Source organism: Lolium rigidum, chromosome 1 (assembly GCF_022539505.1).
Source record: "Lolium rigidum isolate FL_2022 chromosome 1, APGP_CSIRO_Lrig_0.1, whole genome shotgun sequence".
Taxonomy (NCBI): Eukaryota; Viridiplantae; Streptophyta; class Magnoliopsida; order Poales; family Poaceae; genus Lolium; species Lolium rigidum.
In genome coordinates, this window is record NC_061508.1 from 341,140,673 (window position 1) to 341,158,584 (window position 17,912).

The window sequence follows — 17,912 nt, forward strand, 5'->3', positions numbered from 1 at the left end:
ACCTTTACCAATAGATAGACCGATCCAGGCAACCCTTATCACTAGCCCGTTGATATGCGAGAGGGAAAAGATACAGCTAACTTCCCCAAAGCCATTATAGATCTTATGGTTAACGCGATATGTACGGCGCTAGAATCACTGGATGACATTGGTACTTAGTCCTAGATGAGTAGTACCCTTGCAATGGAACCTCCACCAATCAACACATACCATGGTTCCATTGCCAGCCACATAGTCATATTCATAATTGGAAAAGTAACATTTTATTTTCAATGCAGGAGTGATAAGTATAGTACTTTGCATTTAGTTTGATAAAAATTATCAAATGACCTGAGCAAGCGATGAACTTGCCTTTCTTGAATGCAAGATTATGCAGGCAAAAGCTTTGATATGTGATAACTCCAAATTCTGAAATACCATCATCGTCCGGTAAGGACAATGTTTAAAGAACTGGCAAATATACTATAATAGTATGAGATGCAATCGTCCCGAGCGTAACCTAACCTTGATGATTTAGGATTGGTGAGTTGTAGATATTTCTTTAGGGTGTGTTGCACTTTTAGGATGGTTCTCAAACAAGGTTATTATTAGGGTTGGTTGTATTAGCATCATAAATAAATGATATAATGCATCATAATAAGCATACACATAAAGGAATTATTGTTCAATAATATGTAAAGAACAGTTGTCAATTTTAAGTTATATGGTGCATGTTTGATGATTACCTATATTATACTTCAAAAGAATAACTTTTGAAGAACAAATTAAACAAGAATAAGAACTACTATAATTAGGAGTTATGGGCTTCTAGGGTTTGCTATTAACATCACATTTGCTTCACTTAAGTAATTAACAATGGTTCCAATGCTAAGTGGTTTATTATTTCCTAAATTGGGTTTAGTTGAATAGGAGCATGTGATGTGCATTACTACACAATGTTGGTATTAGGGTTGATCACCATGGTTTTACTAGGTAATGATGGTTAAGGTTGATTCCAATGGTGTGATACTACGTATGGTGATCAATGGTGTTAACATGTGAGTAACAAGCTAGGGTTTATACCTAGGTGGCACTAGTAGATCATACAGGGTTTATTCAAGAATAATGGCATGAAATGATGATCTCATATGATTAAGCCTAAATTTAATTTTAGTGGATCCTGACTTGTATTAATTGATTTCATAATAAGGATCTATAGGTAAAGTGAAGTTCATAAGATCATATGTGATAAACCCCTAGGGTTTTAGGATTGCAACTAGTTTAGGGTGTTCACATAAAATAATGGGATCAAGGTCTTTACTTATATTAGAACTAGGGTTTCTAAATTAGGATACAACTCTTAAACTAATAATTGACAATAGAGGTGTGGTCACTAATTACTTTGAAACAAAATTAATAATGGTATTAGCATCTTATTAATTTTAAAAGATTTTCTAATTGAGTTAAATACTATTTAGGGTTTAATTCGAAACTAGGGTTTTATAATTATTGTTAGGTTTTAAAATAATAACTTGTGAACTAAGAAATTTTAAGTAAACAATCTTTAAGCTACCAAAATAATATTGGCTTTTAATAGTTTCTTGCTTTATTATTATTTAAAGAAAATAGTAAATGGTAATTTGCAAATTAGGGTTTTATGAATTACCTCTAATATTTAAGGTGATGAAAAGATGACTAAGAAAATTAATCTTAACATTTTATTTACTTACTGAATAGCTAATATTTAATTTTGAAACTTCACTAATTATTGAATTCAAATTGGATTTAAAACCAATGGTAAAGCATAATTAATTAGGTTTAAAATAATTGAATTTTCATTTTGACACACATTTTTATTTTATATTTTATTTGAATTTGTGAGCATTTTGATATATTATTTATATTTTCTGAGCTATAATGAATTTTATGTATTTATGTAAAGTTTTAGCTATTTACTGGCTTTTAAATTAAAACAGAAAAACTAAATGTACCGATTCAGTTCTAGCCACACAGACAGACATGTGGGGTCTAGCCAGGTCAGCTGCCACGTTGGCGAAGACTAGTCAAAAGCCGTGCGTGGGACCTACTGGCCACGTTGGCCTCGCCGACGAGTTGACGCCGATGGTCAGCGCACAACGGTGCCGCAGATTTAGGGCTCCCCGGGATGCGTGGACGGGTGCGTTCGAACCGTGACTCGATGCTGTGCAAGATAGCATCAATGCCACCACCTGGAGGTCACCGGAGTTGCTCCGGCGAACTCGACTGCGGCGGCGTGGTTCGGCCAAGATGCAAAAGCTAGCTACAGAGGGCTAGAAGCTTCGGTAAGTAGCTCTATGGATGCGCACGCTCACCCTGGACCTGATGGTATGCTCGACGAAGACAGCGGTGGCCGGAGACATGCTTGAAATTGCCGATTCCGATGATGAACAGCGACAGAGATCGATGAAATTCGCCGGCTTGAGGAAGCTTCGGCTTGATTCCTTCCTCCCAGATGATAGACGGTGTTAGGCGCATCTCCTCGACCACGAGTTGGATGCTGGGGTTGCTCCTATCGTCGGCTTCTTCCTCGACGCCGGCGACATGTAGTGGATGATTGGGAGAGTCTGGGTGAGTTAGAGAGGGAATGGAGGGGTGGTGAAGATCAAGGAGTTCACGGCGGTTCTCTCCTTCTATTTCTAGACCGTGGCTAGGTCGGAATCGTCAGCACGTCGCCGGAGGCGGCACAGATGAGACGGTGACGATGACCACGATTCGAGCACGAATCTTGGCGTGGTGAGATAAGACGGACGCGAGAGAGATTGGGCGTGCTTCTGAGAGGTCTGACGACGTCCGAGTTGCTCTTATCGTTGACGAGGACGTGGCCAACGCTCTCGTGCGTGTTGTCGCCACCGGAGAAGAGGACGAAGGCGCTGGCTGATACGTCTCCGACGTATCGATAATTTCTTATGTTCCATGCTACATTATTGATGATATCTACATGTTTTATACACATTATATGTCGTATTTTTGCATTTTCCGGCACTAACCTATTAACAAGATGCCGAAGAGCCCGTTGATGTTTTCTGCTGTTTTTGGTTTCAGAAATCCTAGTAAAGAAATATTCTCGGAATTGGACGAAATCAACGCCCAGGGTCCTATTTTTGCACGAAGCTTCCAGAAGACCGAGGGATAGACGAAGTGGGGCCACGAGGTGGCCAGACACCGGGCGGCGCGGCCCGAGCCCTGGCCGCGCCGGCCTGTGGTGTGGGCCCCTCGTGACGCCCTTTGACCTGCCCTTCCGCCTACTTAAAGCCTCCGTCGCGAAACCCCCAGTACCGAGAGCCACGATACGGAAAACCTTACTGAGGCGCCGCCGCCGCCAATCCCATCTCGGGGGATTCAGGAGATCGCCTCCGGCACCCTGCCGGAGAGGGGATTCATCTCCCGGAGGACTCTTCACCGCCATGGTCGCCTCCGGAGTGATGAGTGAGTAGTTTACCCCTCGGACTATGGGTCCATAGCAGTAGCTAGATGGTTGTCTTCTCCTCATTGTGCTTCATTGTTGGATCTTGTGAGCTGCCTAACATGATCAAGATCATCTATCTGTAATACTATATGTTGTGTTTGTCGGGATCCGATGGATAGAGAATACTATGTTATGTTAATTATCAATCTATTACCTATGTGTTGTTTATGATCTTGCATGCTCTCCGTTATTAGTAGAGGCTCTGGCCAAGTTTTTGCTCTTAACTCCAAGAGGGAGTATTTATGCTCGATAGTGGGTTCATGCCTCCATTAAATCCGGGACAGTGACGAGAAAGTTCTAAGGTTGTGGATGTGCTTGTTGCCACTAGGGATAAAACATTGATGCTATGTCTCGAGGATGTAGTTATTGATTACATTACGCACCATACTTAATGCAATTGTCCGTTGTTTGCAACTTAATACTGGAAGGGGTTCGGATGATAACCTCGAAGGTGGACTTTTTAGGCATAGATGCATGCTCGGATAGCGGTCTATGTACTTTGTCGTAATGCCCAATTAAATCTCACAATACTTATCATATCATGTATGTGCATTGTTATGCCCTCTCTATTTGTCAATTGCACGATCGTAATTTGTTCACCCAACATGCTTTTATCTTATGGGAGAGACACCTCTAGTGAACTGTGGACCCCGGTCCATTCTTTTACATCGAATACAATCTACTGCAATACTTGTTTTACTGTTTTCTGCAAACAATCATCATCCACACAATACGGTTAATCCTTTGTTACAGCAAGCCGGTGAGATTGACAACCTCACTGTTTCGTTGGGGCAAAGTACTTTGGTTGTGTTGTGCAGGTTCCACGTTGGCGCCGGAATCCCTGGTGTTGCGCCGCACTACATCCCGCCGCCATCAACCTTCAACGTGCTTCTTGGCTCCTCCTGGTTCGATAAACCTTGGTTTCTTTCTGAGGGAAAACTTGCTGCTTGTGCGCATCATACCTTCCTCTTGGGGTTCCCAACGAACGTGTGAGTTACATGCCATCAAGCATATTTTACGGCGCCGTTGCCGGGAGATCAAGACACGCTGCAAGGGGAGTCTCCACTTCCCAATCTCTTTACTTTGTTTTTGTCTTGCTTTATTTTATTTACTACTTTGTTTGCTTGCATTATATCAAAACACAAAAAAATTAGTTGCTAGCTTTACTTTATTTACTTGTCTTGCACTCTATATCAAAAACACAAAAAAATTAGTTACTTGCATTTACTTTATCTAGTTTGCTTTATTTACTACTCGCTAAAATGAGTAATCCCGAAGTTGAAGTTCGTTCGTTTAAGCAACAAGGGGGAGAATGTTTAAAAGATGCTTGGTATAGAATTAGTTATGCCCATAATAGGTGCACTAAGAAACACTCCACCACTATCCTACTCAGGAATTTTTATGTTGGTATCTCTAGCTGGAATAGGTATGTTCTCGATTGTCTAGCAGGAGGTAACTTCCTAGGCGCTCCTGCTTTAGAAGCTAGTTGCATTATTGAGAGTTTATTTGGAATACCACCTGTTAATGAAGTTAAAATTGAAACCTCTCTTGAAGATATTATGAAAAAACTGGAAACCATAGAGAAAAATTTCCCAAGTATTGAAACTAAATTGGAAATGTTACTTGATAAAACTGACGAACTTGATAAATCCTTAGGAGGAATTGATGAAAGAATTGGTGTCCTAGGAACTTGTGTTGACCATGATAATCAAATTAATAGGATTGGCGAGCTTGAAAAAGCTATGGGAACCTTGGGTTCAACCTTTTCATCTTTAAAGTTTAGAGAGAAAGCTTATGTGGGAAAGGAGCAAAAGTTTATGTATGTCTCTAAAGTGCCTAAATCAAAGAAATATTATTATAGGCCTAAAATTGACAAAGCCCTTAGTGCCACCACAGATAGGGGAACTTATAATGCCGATGCTTCATCTCTTGATAATACTTGATTTACACTTTCTGCGCCTAGCTGAAAGGCGTTAAAGAAAAGCGCTTATGGGAGACAACCCATTGTTTTTACTACAGTACTTTGTTTTATATTTGAGTCTTGGAAGTTGTTTACTACTGTAGCAACCTCTCCTTATCTTAGTTTTATGTTTTGTTGTGCCAAGTAAAGTCTTTGATAGTAAGGTTCATACTAGATTTGGATTACTGCGCGAGAAACAGATTTCTTTGCTGTCACGAATCTGGGCCTAATTCTCTGTAGGTAACTCAGAAAATTATGCAAATTTACGTGAGTGATCCTCAGATATGTACGCAACTTTCATTCAATTTGGGCATTTTCATTTGAGCAAGTTTGCTGCCATTTTAAAATTCGTCTTTATGAACTGTTCTGTTTTGACAGATTCTGCCTTTTATTTCGCATTGCCTCTTTTGCTATGTTGGATGAATTTATTTGATCCATTAATGTCCAGTAGCTTTATGCAATGGCCAGAAGTGTTAAGAATGATTATGTCACCTCTGAACATGTTAATTTTTATTGTGCACTAACCCTCTAATGAGTTGTTTCGAGTTTGGTGTGGAGGAAGTTTTCAAGGATCAAGAGAGGAGTATGATGCAATATGATCAAGGAGAGTGAAAGCTCTAAGCTTGGGGATGCCCCGGTGGTTCACCCCTGCATATATTAAGAAGACTCAAGCGTCTAAGCTTGGGGATGCCCAAGGCATCCCCTTCTTCATCGACAACATTATCGAGTTCCTCCCTCGAAACTATATTTTTATTCCATCAAATCTTATGTGCTTTACTTGGAGCGTCTCGTTTGTTTTTGTTTTTGTTTTTGTTTGAATAAAATGGATCCTAGCATTCATTGTGTGGGAGAGAGACACGCTCCGCTGTTGCATATGGACAAATATGTCCTTAGGCTTTACTCATAGTATTCGTGGCGAAGGTTGAATCTTCTTCGTTAAATTGTTATATGGTTGGAATTGGGAAGTGCTACATGTAGTAATTCTAAAATGTCTTGAATAATTTGATACTTGGCAATTGTTGTGCTCATGTTTAAGCTCTTGCATCATATACTTTGCACCCATTAATGAAGAAATACATAGAGCTTGCTAAAATTTGGTTTGCATATTTGGTCTCTCTAAAGTCTAGATAATTTCTAGTATTGAGTTTTGAACAACAAGGAAGATGGTGTAGAGTCTTATAATGTTTACAATATATCTTTTATGTGAGTTTTGCTGCACCGTTCATCCTTGTGTTTGTTTCAAATAACCTTGCTAGCCTAAACCTTGTATCGAGAGGGAATACTTCTCATGCATCCAAAATCCTTGAGCCAACCACTATGCCATTTGTGTCCACCATACCTACCTACTACATGGTATTTCTCCGCCATTCCAAAGTAAATTGCTTGAGTGCTACCTTTAAATTTCCATCATTCGCCTTTACAATATATAGCTCATGGGACAAATAGCTTAAAAACTATTGTGGTATTGAATATGTACTTATGCACTTTATCTCTTATTAAGTTGCTTGTTGTGCGATAACCATGTTCCTGGGGACGCCATCAACTCTTTTACCTTTGTTGAATATCATGTGAGTTGCTATGCATGTTCGTCTTGTCTGAAGTAAGGGCGGTTTTCACAATCAAATGGTTTGAGTATGCATACCGTTAGAGAAGAACATTGGGCCGCTAACTAAAGCCATGATTCATGGTGGAAGTTTCAGTTTGGACAACTAATCCTCAATCTCTTATGAGAATAATAACTGTTGTTAAATGCTTATGCATTAAAGAGGAGTCCATTATCTGTTGTCTATGTTGTCCCGGTATGGATATCTAAGTTGAGAATAATCAAAAGCGAGAAATCCAAATGCGAGCTTTCTCCTTAGACCTTTGTACAGGCGGCATAGAGGTACCCCTTTGTGACACTTGGTTGAAACATATGCTATGCAATGATAATCCGTGTTAATCCAAGCTAATTAGGACAAGGTGCGGGCACTATTAGTATACTATGCATGAGGCTGACAAAATTGTTTCATGTTTTCAAAATAAAAGCTCTAGCACAAATATAGCAATCGATGCTTTCCTCTTTGAAGGACCTTTCTTTTACTTTTATGTTGAGTCAGTTCACCTATCTCTCTCCACCTCAAGAAGCAAACACTTGTGTGAACTGTGCATTGATTCCTACATACTTAAATATTGCATTTGTTATATTACTTTACATTGACACTATCCATGAGATATACATGTTATAAGTTGAAAGCAACCGCTGAAACTTAATCTTCCTTTGTGTTGCTTCAATACCTTTACTTTGAATCATTGCTTTATGAGTTAACTCTTATGCAAGACTTATTGATGCTTGTCTTGAAAGTACTATTCATGAAAAGTCTTTGCTTTATGATTCATTTGTTTACTCATGTCATTACCATTGTTTTGATCGCTGCATTCATTACATATGCTTACAATAGTATGATCAAGGTTATGATGGCATGTCACTTCGGAAATTATCTTTGTTATCGTTTACCCGTTCGGGACGAGCGTAACTAAGCTTAGGGATGCCGATACGTCTCCGACGTATCGATAATTTCTTATGTTCCATGCTACATTATTGATGATATCTACATGTTTTATACACATTATATGTCGTATTTATGAATTTTCCGGCACTAACCTATTAACAAGATGCCGAAGAGCCGATTCTTTGTTTTCATGCTGTTTTTGGTTTCGTAAATCCTAGTAAAGAAATATTCTCGGAATTGGACGAAATCAACGCCCGTGGTCCTATTTTTGCACGAAGCTTCCGGAAGACCGAGGGATAGACGAAGTGGGGCCACGAGGTGGCCGGACACCGGGCGGCGCGGCCCGGGCCCCGGCCGCACCGGCTCGTGGTGTGGGCCCCTCGTGACGACCTTTGACCTGCCCTTCCGCCTACTTAAAGCCTCCGTCGCGAAACCCCCGATGCGAGAGCCACGATACGGAAAACCTTACCGAGGCGCCGCCGCCGCCAATCCCATCTCGGGGGATTCGGGAGATCGCCTCCGGCACCCCTGCCGGAGAGGGGATTCATCTCCCGGAGGACTCTTCACCGCCATGGTCGCCTCCCGGAGTGATGAGTGAGTAGTTCACCCCTGGACTATGGGTCCATAGCAGTAGCTAGATGGTTGTCTTCTCCTCATTGTGCTTCATTGTTGGATCTTGTGAGCTGCCTAACATGATCAAGATCATCTATCTGTAATACTATATGTTGTGTTTGTCGGGATCCGATGGATAGAGAATACTATGTTATGTTAATTATCAATCCATTACCTATGTGTTGTTTATGATCTTGCATGCTCTCCGTTATTAGTAGAGGCTCTGGCCAAGTTTTTGCTCTTAACTCCAAGAGGGAGTATTTATGCTCGATAGTGGGTTCATGCCTCCATTAAATGCGGGACGATGGATGGAAAGTTCTAAGGTTGTGGATGTCTTGTTGCCACTAGGGATAAAACATTGATGCTATGTCCGAGGATGTAGTTATTGATTACATTACGCACCATACTTAATGCAATTGTCCGTTGTTTGCAACTTAATGCTGGAAGGGGTTCGGATGATAACCCGAAGGTGGACTTTTTAGGCATAGATGCATGCTTGGATAGCGGTCTATGTACTTTGTCGTAATGCCCAATTAAATCTCACAATACTTATCATATCATGTATGTGCATTGTTATGCCCTCTCTATTTGTCAATTGCCCGACTGTAATTTGTTCACCCAACATGCTTTTATCTTATGGGAGAGACACCTCTAGTGAACTGTGGACCCCGGTCCATTCTTTTACATCGAATACAATCTATCGCAATACTTGTTTCTACTGTTTTACTGCAAACAATCATCATCCACACAATACGGTTAATCCTTTGTTACGACAAGCCGGTGAGATTGACAACCTCACCTTGTTTCGTTGGGGCAAAGTACTTTGGTTGTGTTGTGCGGGTTCCACGTTGGCGCCGGAATCCCTGGTGTTGCGTCGCACTACATCCCGCCGCCATCAACCTTCAACGTGCTTCTTGGCTCCTCCTGGTTCGATAAACCTTGGTTTCTTTCTGAGGGAAAACTTGCTGCTGTGCGCATCATACCTTCCTCTTGGGGTTCCCAACGAACGTGTGAGTTACACGCCATCACTGGCCTTCTGTTTATTACCGAAACGGTATGGACTGTTTCTTTGGTGGGCTGGGCCAAATCTTGGGCTGCTTCTGGGTTGGCTTCGGGCTACTGCGGCTTTGACAGGTAAGTCTTCTTTTGATCTTTATCTGTTTTATTTTCTCTTTTCTATTTTGTTGTTTGAATTCAAATTTGAATTCTGGTTATTCTTGCAGGTTCTTAAGTATTTGAATTTCAATAGAACTTGATAATAATATTTACTTCATAATTGTTTATTCAAACAAATATTTAATATTTGATTGGATTGGTACTTTGTGAGGTTCATTCAAAATTTAAAATAGATATGAGTTTTAAAATATTGACATAGGAGTATTAAAATTATTTTCTAGAAGGTTATCTTTAACTACCAAATGTTAGTTAGGGTTTTTGCCTTGTGCACATTTCCAAATAAATTATTTCCAAGTGAATTCTTGTTACTAGTTCCTTAGTTAAGAGTATAATTCATGTCTTGATTTTATGTGCTCAATTATTTCTAAGGGTTTAGAAAAATGGTTAGGAAAGTTCTATAATCACTAATCTGGTTTTAGTAAACTTTAGCTTGAATTAATTAAGATGGATCCTATGCTTATAATTAGCAATGCTTTTCCTAATGATGGTTTAATTTTATAAAATACAACTTCATTTGGTCCACTATGATGGAAAGGTAGGGTTTAATATTAGTTTTACATTAACCACCTAAATGATATTTAAGCTTAAGGTATTTATGGCTTGGTTTATACCTGTGATCTATGATACACAAGTTAGGGAACAATATTTTACGTGGAGTAGATCTAATGTTGAAAGTTCTAGGGTTTTGGTTATGTTTCACTAATAGAATATGGCTCTCACCTCCATGATTAAAGATTGGTTTGAACAAGTAGGATTTGATACTACTCTAGTATTTTCTAGGATAGACATGGCTATGGTTAACATCTATAATCTCTCTTACTTCTAAATGTCTTAGAATAGCCTAAGGTCCTACTTAAGAGATGATGATATGATCCTCTAAATATATGGTTAGCCTCGAAATTCTACCTTGGTATCTTCTATAGCTTGTTCTTCAAGAAATTTGACAAACCTGCATCTTGTGGTATGCCTCCACCTCCTAGCTTCTTCATCTTGATCTTAGCTAATGCACATGGAGTGGCTCTATGTGTTTGTTTCCTTGTATCATGCTACAAGATGAGCAAATGGATGAAGGGTGTGGCTCTATTTATAGGCTTGGGCAAGCTCTAGTATCATGACACATAGGTGGTGACTCTTGTGTTCATTTGATGAGTAAGGTGCTTGGTTGTCATGCCCTCATCCATAGCAATCCTTTGAGCATGAGGAGGCATAGCTTGGAAATCAAGTCATGTAGATATTTTCATCCTATGTGGCATGATCATTATCCTCTCATATGATTTATCTTTGGATAGCCAAGTGGCATTTGTTACTAAATATCTTATGGATGCTTTTATACTTGTGAGTAGTGCACCATATCATGTATGATTGGATTTATGTTATAATATTGGTCAAAAGGTCAAGGTTGAGGGTTATTTCTCAATTTTGGATAGTTGGTGTTTGAACTCACCAAGGCATGATCAAATGAGTTTCAAAATACTCATATTTAGTTTTATTCAAATAGTTTGAACTATAATTCGTAATGTAAATGGATTTAGTTTTATGATATCTGATGACGGGAAAATGGCGGCAACAAAAGTAACTAATGTACGCGTCCACGTCATAGAGACAGATAGTAATTATAAATGCGCAGTGCATAAGATAAATAAAAGATATCAAACATTGCAGGTACTTTATTTCCAGAACTTTCACATTTACATAAAAGAAATGTTAATTACATCTCCGGAGAGAAAACCCCTGATTAAGAATTCCAACAATAGCTATTACATGGCACTACAACATATGAGTACTACAAATTATAGAAACTAAAGTCCTCCTCGCTGCCGCCGTCGTCGTCGTCAGTATGCTCGGGGAGCACTTCATCTTCTTTAAGTTATCATACTTTGGCATCATTTATATTTAGTGTATAAGTTTCATTTTTCACTTGCACTAGTATAAGAGGTACAAGCAGAATATTTGGCACTTGTACTAGTTTGGGAAGTACAAGTAAAGTGCATGCATCAGATATATATTGTATTCAGTCGGCTTAGATCATGAAGTATATTTTTAATTTTCCGTGAGGTTGTTTCATCAGCCAACTAATAAGAGCATCAGAATGGTGCATGCGATTTTGGCCCAGGACCATGCACAATGCTTTTCTATATGCATGCATCGGCAGCTATCCTATATCTAGATCTGCATTTTCTTTTTCTAGTACAAATGGGTGTAGTGTACTAATGGGTGTAGCACTGAATCATTGCTACAGGGACGTACATAGTTTATTTTTTTTTATTTCCTTTCAGTATGAGAGTATTTGAGGAATACAAGCTAACCGATTATATCTTGGACTAGCCTGCATCTATCTTTGTTTACCTTTGATATTGCATACACGTTGAGGTATGTGCAAGCGGATATTATCATGGGGCTGCTAATACATTTTCAGGGATGCTATAGCAACAGAAGTGCGAGGATTTTTAGACCTGACTCCTTTTTAGAGCATGACAGCTCATATGAAGATACTAGATTCATCTATTCCAGAGACTCAGCTAGCTATACTTTCTTGTACATTTTAACTGTACTATTATTTAGTATTTAGTAGTTTAATATTTAAACCAACTGGTGCGTGTTGTATTTTCTAACATGCAACATGTTTAATTTCTGCCCAACTTGCTTTCTATTACTAGCATGATGAGTAATGTGAATGCCAGTTGATTTTGGCTAGGTGTGATTTTTACCCTACATTTCTTGGATACATATACCGCATGAGAATTTGATTAATTTTGGCTTCACTTGTGTTATAACTAGCGCCGTGTAGCAATGTGCCCATGTGTAGCATAACCGAGAGAAGTATGGTTATTTATCCTTATTTGTATCATCACTATCATAGCATAGCATGTAGTGTGACCAAACAAGAGTATATGTTGATTTGTGAGCATGCCGACTTTCCATATGCATGCAACTTGATGGTGCAATATGGTCTCAACACCTATGTTAATGCACTAGTTTTATATGAGAGACTAGTGTTTCTACACGAACATATTTCATTAAGTTTCACTTCACTTGTATTATTACTAGCGCCGTGTGACAATACGTCCACGTGTAGCATAACCGAGTGGAGTTTTGTGATTTCTTCTCATTTGTATTATCACCAACATAGCATAGCGCGTATGCACGTAGTGTAACCAAACTCGAAGTATATATCGATTTTATATTTGATGGAGCATGATAAAACCTATGGCAACTTCTTGGTTCAGTTTAGCTATATGGGACTAAACTATGCATGGAGTAAATATCATGTACAAGCACTTGATCATTATATTTAGTTCCAGTACTAACAACGTGGTGTACTAGTTTTCTTTGTAACTCCTAACGTGGAATGGAGTACAAAATATTTCATATACACTACTTCGTATCTAGTGCAAAACCAATATGAGTGAATTTACCCATCAAACAATTTATCGGGATTCATACTTACATCCATATGAGGGAATACATAATTTATTTTAGTTAACATATGCCGATGGGCCAGCATCAAAAAGCAAACTTCAACTCATATATATATATATATATATATATATATATATATATATATATATATATATATATATATATATATATATATATATATATTTATGACACTAGACTATCATCTTATATGGAGAATAATCTAGGATTCTTACAGCACAGTAAGTATCATCATGGGATCGGAACTGCCATCAAACATAATTTTATCATGTGCACCTAATTTGTATCCTCATAGGACCAATGGCCACTATGAGACCAAAGTAGGGTTTGGTTGATTATCCCGATTTGTATCTTCATAGGATTTCACCATGAGACCAAAACAAGGGATATATTAATTTGGGCAAGTTTGTGCAATCCAATCAATATCTATTTTAGTTCTATTCTTGAATTGTATCACATGAGACCAAAGATCATCATGAGACCAAACAAGATATGAACTTGGTTCTATTCTTGAAGTGTATCACATGAGATCAAAGATCATCATGAGACCAAACAAGATATGAACTTTGGATTGTGTAGGGATTTGAACCTAGAAAATATATGTGTTGTATGGAGCAACAATCACCATGGGAGCAGGAGAGTATGAACCTTCTTTTTTATTACCTTTGCGTGGAGATGTTGTAGCGCCGGCGTGTTCCTTCGGCAGCGTCGGCGACGATCGGCCGGCAATACGTACAACGAGCGGCCGGCAGCGTGCGAGTATAGCCTAGCAGCGGCGCGAGCGTGGGCGAGCAGCGATGGACTGATTTTGTGCTTGCTGATGATTAGCGAATGGTGATTAGCCTGGCTCGTTTTACTCGCTGATGTTTATATAGGCAACGAATAGAGAGTCCCGCAGCGGCGCACGCACACGTCCTGGAGAGATCGTGGGCAGGAACGTGGTCGTCGTGGCTGATTGGATATTTGGGCGTCAAGTTTTCTAACGATTAGCGTGGACTCGGTACGCTCGCAGGCTTCTCACGCGACAAGAGCCGGCCAGGGCATGCCGTCCATTGATTGCCTCTGCTCGTTTGCCTGGGCTTTGAGAAGTATACTTACTCTTTGAATTAAGTAGGCTAATTGCATGCATATGGGCCATGGGCTGGGTATATTATTATATGTTAATTAAGGCATGGTGCCGCAAAATCCATGCAACATTGTAGAGCTGCACGTACGTAGTTTCTTTGCTTATGGCCCAATGACCTGTATGTTAGCTAGATTGTAACATGTTAGCTCACATTGCGATGGTGCAAATTTTTGGTTTGATGAAATCTTTCTACAAAATAATTTTATATGACGCGACAGTATTTCATAGAGTTGTCGTGGTGATGCCGATATAATTTTGATCTCGCGGTCGATTATTTATTATCACCGCGACTTTGCTTATTTTAGTCAATATTAGACCATCGTAGTTGGCGCAATGTCCAGAAGACAAATATGTTTTATTTTATATGTAAGGAAACTCTTATTTTTTTTATTTAATTATGTCTATATATAATCGAGACAAAATTGGTGTCAACAATATCCCATATACTTAATAAGTTATGACTTAAATAAGAATGTGTGGCTTTTATGCAATTTAGACCCTGTGGTTTGCCTTATTTATAAGTGAATTAAATTACACACAAATGTAGTTGCTAACTTTTAAGTGTTGTGTAATAGTTCTAGTTCCTTTTTGATCCAACCTATGGATCAAATTGTGTCTACCAAAAACAAGATTTTAGCAAAGCTCACAGTGAAGTTTATAGTGCTTGACTTGACGATCTACTTCAATTCCAGCAAGTCAAGTGAAACTTCAATTACTGTGGTAAGTTTTATTTGAAAGCGCGAAAATTCCCCGGATTTTCTATGCATGAATGCAATGCACACTTTGGTGTTCTCTCATTTTGTAGCCTCTAAACCTGGTATATTACAGCCTCTCCCCCTTAAACTGAACTTCGTCCCGAAGTTCGAACGCTCTCATGTTTCGGAATGTGGAACTGACTTGAACAGATCACGATCTCTTCCAAACTCCATGGTGATCTCATTACATATAATTGAATATATCCCTTCTCCAGATCCTTCATGGAGTCTTATGATGTCTGGCACTGATACTTTCTTCAATTCTATGATTTCTTCCAACATTTTAAGCTTATGGTCTTGCTCTCCAAAGATCCTTGGATTAGGACATCTTATTGTGCTAATGGACTTTACTATAGGTTGTAATAACAGCTTCCTATCTGGGTACTCAAAGCTTAGTTCTACCAGCTGCGGTGATCCAAAGCTTAATTCTAAAAGATTTGTTTAAGGTAAGTTATTGTTTTCCCTTACTACCATAACTATAGTAATGATACTTAGTAAGCTAGTTACAATAGGCATGGTATTGGTGATTTATTTCTACGAATGGATTAGACTCATTTAGTCCATCCAATCATGGCTTCTAGTTTATATTACTTATCCTCCTTTTGGTTTCTTTAGGTTCCATGAAAGGAATCTTTCTATTGGTCTGATGTTTTGGTATGGTCAAATTCCTTCGGTCTTTTATCTTCTTAGGCTTTGATTGTCCTCCGATATCTTCTTCATACAACTTCATTATCTTAGATTTACTTGAGTTCTTCTACTTTTAAGTAATTATCAATTACCTGTTCAAGTTAGGGTCTAACCCTTACTTCTTCGAGATATTAATCTCGGCTTCTTGTCTAACATCCTCCTGAGAGTACTATTATATGGGTACTTCCCGACAACCTTATGAAAATAAGATCGGATTTCCTCTCAGTTCAGACCTTCTTCTTTGTTTATCATACTCCAAATGTCATCTTAATACTTCTCATTCAGCCTTCCTCTCCCCCTTGGAGTTTACTAATGATCTTCAAACTCCTTTTTTTAAATCATTAAAACTCCAAGGTTAGAAGATTAGTCTTGGTCAGGCTTATAGTTTGTACTTTTCTAGAGTCTCACGAAGAATTCTTGCGATGTATCCACACAATTGTGGGTATCCGATGTGAATCCTCCAACTAAATGTATACCAGCTGCTGAATCCCTCTTTCCTTTAGAGCGAAGAGATGATTAAGCTGCGGACTATCTGATACCAGATGTGGCTTATCTGATACCAGCTGTGAACTATTTTATGGTTCTAGTCAACATCTACCTACCAGCTACGGATACTTTTAGAGTTTTAGTTAAGATCTACCTCACTTCCAATGCTTTCTCTTCATGATTATCCTATATCAGCTACGGTCTTATTATATCAACTGCGACTTTACTTGTCTATTTTCCTTCTTCCAGGGTTTGTTTTGCAAGAAAATCACTTGTTGACACTGTAAATATAGTATCGTAAGCTACTTCACTTGCATTCCCTTCTTCTATAATGAATATGGATCCACATCTATTGCTCCATAATCACAGTTTTTCTCACTTTCATGATCCTTCAATGCTGAAGAACTCCTTGATCAAGGATACAAGTGAGTTTTGATTGGTCCTTCCTTCAGATTGTTGTTATTGATTTTCACAACTTACTTCCTTCTGCTAGTGAACCTTCATCTTGTCTTCAAAATCTTCAGAATTCGTCACTTCCTCACACGAATACCTTTACCCTCTAGATCTATAACATCAAGTAAGAACTTTATATTGCAACATGCATTTGCATATCAAAGTCAAACTTCATGTATGGATCTAGTCAATCAATGAAAATCCAATAAAATTCAAGAAGATTCAGCTTTGTGCTTATAATACACATCAGCCTGAAGATAATAGTTGGGTAAGACATGCCTAAATATCAGGCTCATATGTGTAGTATATAACATCACATAAGATAGGTTTAGGTTGTGATACTTAGCACATATATATGGATTCCTACTATTTGTCCCAATATTTACCTCGATTGCTCACTTGCAATCGAATAGACTTGAGCAAATTGGCCCATAATAATTGTGTTCAACCTAATTTCCTTGGAAAGTACTACCTTAACTTCCATTCTGTTGAAGAATAACCTCACATGATCTCTCGAGACCATAACATGGATACTCTAAACACATGATTGTTAGAATATACCACCTATAACTCCAGGATTTCTCTATGTGATTGGTGCGGTCAGAAACCCACCGGCGAGCAACGACGGGCAACACAGTAGAGCCGGGAGGCTCCCAGGATTGCGGCTGACCCTGGTCCCTCGGGCGACGGCCCGCAATGCCTTCTGGCACACGCGTCCTGGTGCTTCACGAGGGCGTGCCACCTGACCTATACCTGGTCGGGAAGGTGATGGATTGCTTCGACTAGTTTCCTGCATGGCAAACACGTAAACATTAAATACGAGCCCCGATCGGCTCTTAAGTTGTTCTGTGGATCGGCTCAAAGAGCCGATTGCCCCATGGTTCGTGTTAGATTTATAAGGACATGGGGATCATGCTTCATCAATATCAAGCTAAGCTAATCTACGATAGTCTAGGGTTTTCACCGTATAATCGGAACATCCTATGCGTAATTGAGCCTAGCAGACACGTAAGATGATGGCAAACCAGCCCTAAAGAGGCCTAAAAACCAACGTGAAGTTGATCCCGGAACAATCCCTCTAGGGCTTAATAAGCCATACCCTACGCACTACCGGATCCTTCAACCCGTTTATAAGGCCTAACCATACGGATATTAAACCAATCCTTGAAGAATCAAGGAGCAACTATAACGGATTAGATCTACTCAATAATGAACAAGCAAGATGCTGCCCTTACACCTAAGA